Source organism: Nerophis lumbriciformis, linkage group LG05 (genome assembly GCF_033978685.3).
Source record: "Nerophis lumbriciformis linkage group LG05, RoL_Nlum_v2.1, whole genome shotgun sequence".
Taxonomy (NCBI): domain Eukaryota; kingdom Metazoa; phylum Chordata; class Actinopteri; order Syngnathiformes; family Syngnathidae; genus Nerophis; species Nerophis lumbriciformis.
The window spans coordinates 22,259,079-22,268,801 of NC_084552.2; the positions used below are offsets into that span (position 1 = coordinate 22,259,079).

The window sequence follows — 9,723 nt, forward strand, 5'->3', positions numbered from 1 at the left end:
TGAAACTGCTACAGGAAAATACCCAAAAAAGAGAAAAAGCCACTAAAATAGGATGATTTCTGCTGGTGGTGTGCCTCCGGATTTTTTCAACGCAAAAAATGTGCCTGTGCTCAAAAAAGGTTGAAAAACACTGTACTAGACAACTTGTCTTTTATTAGTAAGTAAACAAACAAAGGATCCTAATTAGTGTGCAGTAACATATTGTGTCATTTTTCATTCTATTATTTTGTCAACATTATTAAGGACAAGTGGTAGAAAATGAATTATTAATCTACTAGTTCATTTACTGTTAATATCCGCTTACTTTCAATTTTAACATGTTCTGTCTACACTTCTGTTAAAATGTAATAATCACTTATTCGTCTGTTGTTTGATACTTTACATTAGTTTTGGATGATACCACAAATTTGGGTATCGATCCGATACCAAGTCGTTACAGGATCATACATTGGTCATATTCAAAGTCCTCATGTGTCCAGGGACATATTTCCTGAGTTTATAAACATTATATACATTTAAAAAAACGAAAGAATATGTGATGCCAAAAAATATCAACGTAATCATAGTAGTATCGACTAGATACGTGCCTGTACTTGATATCATTACAGTGGATGTCAGGTGTAGATCCACCCATGGCGTTTGTTTACATTGTGATGCCGGTGAACTACAGTGTGTAGTGATCATGTTTAGCTATTCCTCGTCCTGCAGGGATGACACTTGTAAGAAACTTACTTTATTTGTCGCCATGGAGACAAGGATTAGTGATTTAGACGTAGCTAAAACACTGCCGACGGCAGATGGACGTTAGCCACTAGCTAGCTATGTCTTAAAGCATCTCTTCCTGAGGGCGTTTCAGTGTTATAACTTCACCTTTATAGTCAGTTTTTAAGCCAAAATGCGTCCGTTCTCCCTTTTCTGTCCACACACTGTGTCTGCTTGTAAGTACTCTGTGATTGTGCGCTGCCGAACATGCTCGTCTGCTCGTAAACCAGCAATGTCACGACGTGACTTCGACGCGGTACATTTCAGAGGCGGTATAGCACCGGAAATGATTCATTAGTATCGCGGTACTATACTTATACCGGTATACCGTACAACCTTAGTCTACACTAAGTCGTTTAACCCCTTAAACAAATAATTATTTAGCCTTTGCCCCGTTTCAGCCACACTAAACCAGCGTTTAAGGTTCCCCTCCTCGGACAAATTTTTACACGGCTACGTGCGCCGTGTATTTCTTGAGTTCGGAGAGGAAGTGACGCCAGAAAGACCGCGCCCCACACAGGAAGTGACGTCAGAAAGAACGCGTCACAGCCAGCTTCATAATAGAGCGGTTTCGGAACCTCGGAGCTAACCACTGGAAATATGGAGGCGAGTCATCCAGACATGCCCGTGTTTCTCCTTCTTCTACATGTACAGACGCTTGTGGAAATCGCACATGAATACCTTAAGAGAAAGCGATTGCAGCTATTTGGGATACAACACTTCTCAGACGGCAAGATAACTTTACCATGTCCAGGTCAGCTGTGATTCTACTGACCGAAAAACTCTGTCCATTTGTCGAAGGAGATGCAACGAGAATGCGAGCTCCCGTGGATGTGATAAAAAAGGTAGCGTGTGCTTTGTATTACCTGGCCATCGAGGGAAGACTACGGAAAACGGCGAATGCATTTGAACTGGCAAAGCAGACTGTATCAGTTATTGTTTGCCATGTATGTCGCGGACTCAACGTCTAAGTCCAGAGTATATAAAGTCACTAAAAACGAATGGACAATGAAGGTGAAGGCAAAAGATTGAGGAGTGTCCTGACCAGATATCTAGATCCCTAGATTGATTGTTGTCAAATGTTCTTTGTCACTTTCGTGTCCAATAAAGATTTGGCACACTGGATTCCAGTTAATTGAAATACCACAACACTGGATATTGTTCAGATAAGTTAAGTTTAATAACTTGCACACAAAGCAACACTGGAGATGTCTATGACGCGTGCATCCGCGCATGCAAACTAGGTCACATTGCGCCGGCGGACGGAGAGGGGCAGGGGGTCTTAAATGGTGGCATTGTTGTGTGTGGACACAGATAATGTTAGATGGAATTTACCCTGGATAACCTTATCCGGCTTAATGTAAACAAGGCCTAAGAGTGTTTTGAGATAAGCGCTGTCTCCCGGCTAATTGTTAGGCCTTAAGTTGCAAGCACAGCTTTGAAGTTGCAAGCATCCCACAATTAGTTGGTGTAACAAATGTCACAGTGAACCTTGCAAAACATTAGACGGCAAATATTTTGTGATGAAAATATGGATAAGCTGCTGATGGTGTGTTTGATAGAAAAATATTGTCATTAATATTACATTACTTCATACAACTGCTGTAATTGTTTGTAGTACATTGCATTGTACTGTATTTTTATGAAATATATCTTATCTCGAAGTTTGTTTTTGTTTTTAAAAGCATGTTATGTGTTAAAATTGTACTGTTCATGAGATACAAGTGTTTTGAGTTAAGAGCTCCCTCACCGAACAAATTCGGCTAGTAAGTTATATTTCGTTTTTTTTCAACCCTTTAAAAGCCAGTAGCTTACATAACTCCACTGGTTTTAGTGAGGAAAAAAACAGAACTGAGTTAAAAAATTTTTTTTTACATATACACAGTTACACAGGAAGAAAGTCACACTTTTCAGAGGCAGATAAATAAATATATAAATCTAATCCATTATTATTATTATTATAAAAACTGTAGTGGATTTATATAATTCACCCAGGGAACTTTATAGTTATTAGAGAGTTCCGGTTGGACGGTTTTTCACGGGACACATTTCCGGCGTTGTTGTTGTTGCACTAGTGAGCCACGGATGAGGAGATGCTGCTCCGTTGTTGATTGAAGTAAAGTCTGAATGTCATTAAAACAGTTAGCTCCATCTTTTGACACTTCTTCCACCCCCGTCCTTGCACGCTACACCGCTACAACAAAGATGACGGGGAGAAGACGCTGCCGAAGGTGAGCCACGTAAATAAGACCGCCCACAAAACGGCGCATCCTGAAGAGACGCTCAGAAAGCGGCTTGAAGATGATCTGTAAAACATAATCTATGCAACATTTTGACCAAAGAACCACCATTACCGTACATGTTATGTAGACCACAAGGAAGTTTTCCATTTAGGAAAAATCATAATATGACCCCTTTAGTGCGCCTTATAATCTGGTGCGCCTTTTGTATGAAAATAGCCCTGAATAGACCCGCTCATCGGCAGTGCGCCTTTTAATCCGATGCGCCCTATGGTCCAAAAAATATGGTAATATTAAAAAAATACCCAACGTCACCTGACAGGCATTAAACATACTCACAATTCACCATCAAATATAACTCTTTATGAGTGCTCAAGATTCAAGATTCAAGATTGTTTAATGTCATATGCACAGTTAAACAGTCAGTTTGCCGTACAATGAAAATCTTACTTCGCTAGTCCACCCTTCACCAAGTCACACGGTACTTAGATAAAAAAAAAAAAAAAAATACAAATAAAAATGTATATACAAGGCACATTAAGTAACATAACATTATTGCACATTCTGATTGACAGTCAACAGTATAAATATGGGGGTGACTTTGGGTCACAGCAGCAGTTAAAGTGTCTTTGATTTAGTGATCAAAGGTGAAAAGTGTCTACAGTGATGGTTCACAGTTCAGGGGTGGTCATGGTGTTGCCACTTTAGGTTGATTTAAGTAACATAATGAATAAATAGTCTCTGTCCAATCAGTGTATTAAATCGGCATAAAACAATGAATGTAAAAAAGTGTCACATTTCAGTTGAACTGTCACGTTTACAAAGGTGAGGCGGGTTTATCGACCATAAATTGTCTCGGTGATGCACCACCTCGCAGACGAGACATGAGACAAACAAGCGACACACTTTACTGCATATAGACGGGTTTGCTCTCAGTGCAACCTTATAAAATCATAACAAGGCTTTGGTTTTGTTTACCAGTGCAAAATACAAGTACAATGCAAAAAAAACAGTATAATCATCTGCAGAGGTGTCAAACGTACGGCCCGAGGGCCGGATCAGGCCCGCGAACAGGTTTCATCCGGCCCACGGGATGAGTTTGCTAAGTGTAAAAATGTACCTGAAAATTTTGAATGAAAGAAACTGCTGTTCTAAATGTGTCCACTGGATGTCGCAATAGCAATTCTTTGTATCTTTGTGGATGATGCTACATATGTACAAAATAAACCACATGATGTTAGTACATCAGGCGAGGAAAATGATCAAACTACACAAATAATATCCTGTTATTGGATTTTGATATCATTTTTTTATCTTGATGGATTGAAAATTAACACCACTGAGTTGACTGATGAACATTATCACATAATGTATTCAGAAAATATAAATAACGACAAATAAAGTATATATAGTATTAACCGTTAATTGTTCACAAGTGAGGGAAGAGTGGATCGTGAGATCGACAGGCGGATCGGTGCGGCGTCCTCAGTAATGCGGACGCTGTATCGGTCCGTTGTGGTGAAGAAGGAGCTGAGCCGGAACGTAAAGCTCTCAAGTTACCGGTCGATCTACGTTCCCATCCTCACCTATGGTCATGAGCTTTGGGTCATGACCGAAAGGACAAGATCACGGGTACAGGCGGCCAAAATGAGTTTCCTCCGCTGGGTGGCGGGGCTCTCCCTTAGAGATAGGGTGAGAAGCTCCGTCATCCGGGAGGAGCTCAAAGTAAAACCGCTGCTCCTCCACATCGAGAGGAGCCAGATGAGGTGGTTCGGGCATCTGGTCAGGATGCCACCCGAACGCCTCCCTAAGGTGGTGTTTAGGGCACGTCCGACCAGTAGGAGGCCACGGGGAAGACCCAGGACATGTTGGGAAGACTATCTCTCCCGGCTGGCCTGGGAACGCCTCGGGATCCCCCAGAAAGAGCTGGACGAAGTGGCTGGGGAGAGGGAAGTCTGGGCTTCCCTGCTTAGGCTGCTGCCCCCGCGGCCCGACCTCGGATAAGCGGAAGAAGATGGATAGATGGCATACTTGCCAACCTTGAGACCTCCGATTTCGGGAGGTGGGGGGTGTGGTTAGGGGCGTGGTTAAGAGGGGAGGAGTACATTTACAGCTAGAATTCACCAAGTGAAGTATTTCATATACATATATATATATATATATATATATATATATATATATATATATATATACATACAATACTTGACTTTCAGTGAGTTCTAGCTATATATATATATATATATATATATATATATATATATATATATATATATATATACATATATATATATATATATATATAAGAGAAATACTTGAATTTCAGTGTTTATTTATTTACACATATACACACACATAACACTCATCTACTCATTGTTGAGTTAAGGGTTGAATTGTCCATCCTTGTTCTATTCTCTGTCACTATTTTTCTAATCATGCTGAACACCCTCTCTGATGATGCATTCTGTTTCGTCTCCTTGTTGTGTGCGCAGTTGTGCACTGCACTCTCTAAAAGCCCTAGATGTTATTGTCACATATGCATGTACAGTAGATGGCAGTATTGTCCTGTTTAAGAGTGTCACAACATTGCTGCTTACGGCAGACGAACTGCTTTACGGTAGACGAAAACGTGACTGCTGTTGTTGTGTGTTGTTACCGCGCTGGGAGGACGTTAATGAAACTGCCTAACAATAAACCCACATAAGAAACCAAGAACTCGCCCTCGATCATTCTACAGTTATAATGTGATTGGGCAGGCACGCTGTTTATATTGTTGGAAAGCGGACGTGAAAACAGGCTGTCGACACGTCACTCAGGTCCGCCTGAATTTCGGGAGATTTTCGGGAGAAAATTTGTCCCGGGAGGTTTTCGGGAGAGGCGCTGAATTTCGGGAGTCTCCCGGAAAATCCGGGAGGGTTGGCAAGTATGATGGATGGATAGTATTAACCGCAACAGGTAATTGTAAAAATAAATAAACCCAACAACATCATGATTTGTACAATTTCAGAATGTGCTTGTTCTATTATTAAACAAAGAAAACAATCTGTAGTTGTGTTTATTTTTCAGTTATCGTGCCGTGATTTTACTACTTAGGAGTACCGGTAGATTTTTCTCCATGTGGCCCCCGATCTAAAATGAGGCATGCATATGTCTGGTATCACTACTATTTTCTGCACTCTTGCAAACCATCTGTGCTACCGAGAAATCGCTGACTAATGGATGTCAGCTGTTGGCTGTCAATGAAACAAAGCAGCTTCTACTCCAAAAGTATTAAAAAAAAAAAGTTTACTGATGAGATCGGACCAAGGACAAGACCTGAGGCTTCTCCTGATGATAAACAAGGCTCAAAGTCTCCTTGTCATGTGATTCCCTCCGAATAAGAGAACCCTTCATGGCTGGTAATGATGTCACGGTCAGGGTGGTGGGGGTGGATTGCGACACGTGGTCTTATCAGCACGTTACAGGCGCTCGTTTCGGTTCTTACTTTAGCAAGTTCACCTATTTTTCGTGTGCAACCAACTGCAATGTAATCACTGCCAGGCTTTTTTTGCTGGAATCGGGGACCTATTGGAACATTCTGAGCTACCGTATATAGGTCAAAGGTGTATAAGTGGGGCCTTTGTGCACTTGGCCTTCCTTGTTAGCCTTGGCTCCCCCCAGTCGTGTTGCACAAGCAGGAACGAGCCGGTCAAAACGTGATGTCAACGGCAAAAACACAGGTGTACAGACAGACATAAAATAACTTTTGCAACAGCAGCTCGAGAGGAATGTGCACACCACGCTGTCAGCTGATCAGACAGGTTTGAAGGTGCAGGAGACGCCTGTCTTTGTTTGGTTAATGGCACAAATGTAACGACAGGTGACTATTTTGCTAATTAGTCACCAAGACATCGGTTTGTATTTGTTTCCAGTATGTAACCTCTTTTTTTTTTTTTACAATCACCTGTATCTCACACACACCTGTAAAGAGGAAGTGAATCGTGGCCAGCCAGAGGAAGGTCATTTAAGGGGAAGCATGTTGAGTCAAACTTTTACAGATGAGAGAGGAAGTGATGTGATGCTGTAGTCCAGGGGTGTCAAACGTTCAGCCCGCAGGTTTTATCCGGCCCGCGGGACGAGTTTGCTAGGTATAAAAATGAGCCAACATTTTTGAATGAAATAAACTGCTGTTCTAAATGTGTCCTTTAGATGTCTGCAGCCGGCAGCTCCGCTAGGAGCGCCCCGGGACACGCCCCTGCTCGCTCTTCCCTGCATGGCTGCAGGCAATATACAATCAGCGCACCTGGATCTGATGAGGGCAGACAACATAAAGACCAGCGGACCCGAAGATCCAGTGCCGGAACGTAGTTCACTCCTTGTAGTAAGCATCACGTCTCTGGCTTCCCTCCTCGTACCTGCTCTCTGTGCTTTCCCTCTGCCCGTGTCTTATATGTCCTTTGTGTTCCCCGCAGTATTCCCTCTCTTCTTTGGACTTCCCGCCGGACTTTGGACTGCTTCCCTCGATCCTCGACCCCCGCTCGGACACGGACCTCGACGCATCTCTCCAGCCCCCTATCTCTCGCTTGCTCACGGACAGCATTCTTGCCTTGCACCTCTGGATTTGTGGACAGTTCATTCAACACGCACAAACAACACCCTCTGGTAACATTTACATTGTTAATTCATCACATCGTCTTATACCAAACACTCGTAGTAGCTTTTTTATGGCAGTCACTCGAACGAGTATGACGATCCTCGCGGTAGGGGTGTATCCCTCCATGGATGACTTTGTTTTACGTAGGGGAGACTGGTGCACAGACAGTCACCACACGATCCTTGACAGAATCGGGTCAGGGTCCAGTGGCATGGAGTCCAAGACGACTGGGTACCCTTTTCTGCTGCAGCCTTCTTCCGCCATCGCAGCCGTTGTGGTAGTTCTTAAACCTACCGTCTTCCGCCTGCTCCGCCGTTGAGGTCTTCACCGTAGGGGGCAGTCAGGTACTAGGCCTTTGCCAAGGGCCACCTGGGGTAACAGTAGTAAAGGGGTTTACCTCCTAGTGCCCCAAGACCCCATAGAGGAGCCTCCACTGCCGGATGCACTTTAACGTCATGCCCAGGACACCGTAGTAGCTTATACACTCCAACACATAACTAAGTTCAATAAACCTGTCGCTGTAATTTGATTTTGATATTAATTTAAAATCTTGATAAATTGAAAATGAACACCAATTAGTTGACTGATGAACATTATCACATAATTTATTCAGAAAGTATAAATAACGACAATTAAAGGTAGAATACTATTAACCGCAACATGTAAGTGTAAAAAAACCACAACATTATGATTTGTACATTTTCACGACTATGCTTGTTCTATTTTTAAACAAAGAAAACAATCTGAAGTTGTCTTTATTTTTAAGTTATCGTGTCGTGATTTTACCAGTGCGGCCCACTTGGGAGTAGATTTTTCTCCATGTGGCCCCCGATCTTAAATAAGTTTGACACCCCTACTGTAGTCTCCTGAGAACATGTATGTGACGCGGAGTAACAGTCAAGCAGATCAAAAGGCTGTCAAACAATTCTATTTCCAATTCATTCAGACATCTGCCAAATTAAGGCAAAACTTAAGCAAACCACAAATTAAAATAGAAAAATCTGAAGGCACTCAAAGACTATGTCGAGTCGTGGTAAAGTCCAACCTCCAAACAGAGCCACCTGGAAGACTCACCTGGACAAGTGTCGCCACCAGTAACAGGTGTCAGCGCCATCTTGGACTCCATGGAAAAGACCCCAAAGTGATTAGATGGCCGCCTCGCGATCGTCAAGGTGCTCCACAGGGAGTTCCAAACCCTCCGAGAGTGTCTATTTTGGACAACAACAGGTCGTCTCTCTTGCCCAGGAGAACGTTACTCTCTGGGATTCTGTGAAAGTGCTCAGCGACAGTTACCTAGCTCACCAGGGAGGACTAGAACATGAAGAAGACAAGACGCATGAGGGACTCCCAGAGGGGCAAAAGGCTGAAGAAGACAGGGAGGAGTCAGTGAAAGCCTTCATGGAACTTCAACTCAAACTTTTAGCGAACGCCGTCTGGAATATTAAACTTTCATCGCATCCACTGGCTTGGAGCCTAGAACCCAGAGAGCAGGAGGCTCTCTGGCTTTGTCATGGTGCGATGAGCGTTGCTTGCGCGTGACCCCAAAGGATGCAGAGAACGGCAGGCGGAATGCAAGTAAAACACACTTTACTACTTACAAAGAGGCGTGGAACCCAAAACAGCACGCGATGCATCTGTCTAAAAAAGGAAGAGTAAGAATGAACCAACACAGAAGGAGGGACCCAGGTCGAACTAATTAAAACAAGGAACAGGTGTGCTGAACAGAAAAGTAAAAGATGATGCAAAACAAACAGGAAACACTGACAAAACAAGTGCACCAGGACAGGAAGTGATTCTAAACCAGTGGTTCTTAACCTGGGTTCGATCTAACTCTAGGGGTTCTGTGAGTCACGCTCAGTGGTTCGGCGCAGGTCAAGACACACCCGACTCATCGTGTAAATAAAAACTTCTCCCTATCGGCGTATTACGGATACGGCAACAGCAGAAGTCACACTGATTTGCAGGTGTGCAATTTGTTGTGAGTTTATGCACTGTGTTGGTTTTGTTCTTTGAACAAGGTGATGTTCATGCACGGTTCATTTTGTGCACCAGTAAAAAAACATGGTAACACTTTAGTATGGGGAACATATT

General features: G+C 42.9%; 1 long non-coding RNA gene across 1 annotated transcript; it reads left to right on the forward strand.

Annotated features, from left to right (window-relative positions):
• The first annotated feature begins 1,196 nt into the window (after nt 1-1,196).
• On the forward strand, nt 1,197-9,463 carry LOC133606776 (uncharacterized). Its single transcript, XR_012050423.1, has 3 exons — nt 1,197-1,607; nt 7,188-7,359; nt 7,451-9,463. It is a non-coding gene; the product is annotated as an uncharacterized lncRNA (long non-coding RNA).
• The last annotated feature ends 260 nt before the right edge of the window (nt 9,464-9,723 follow it).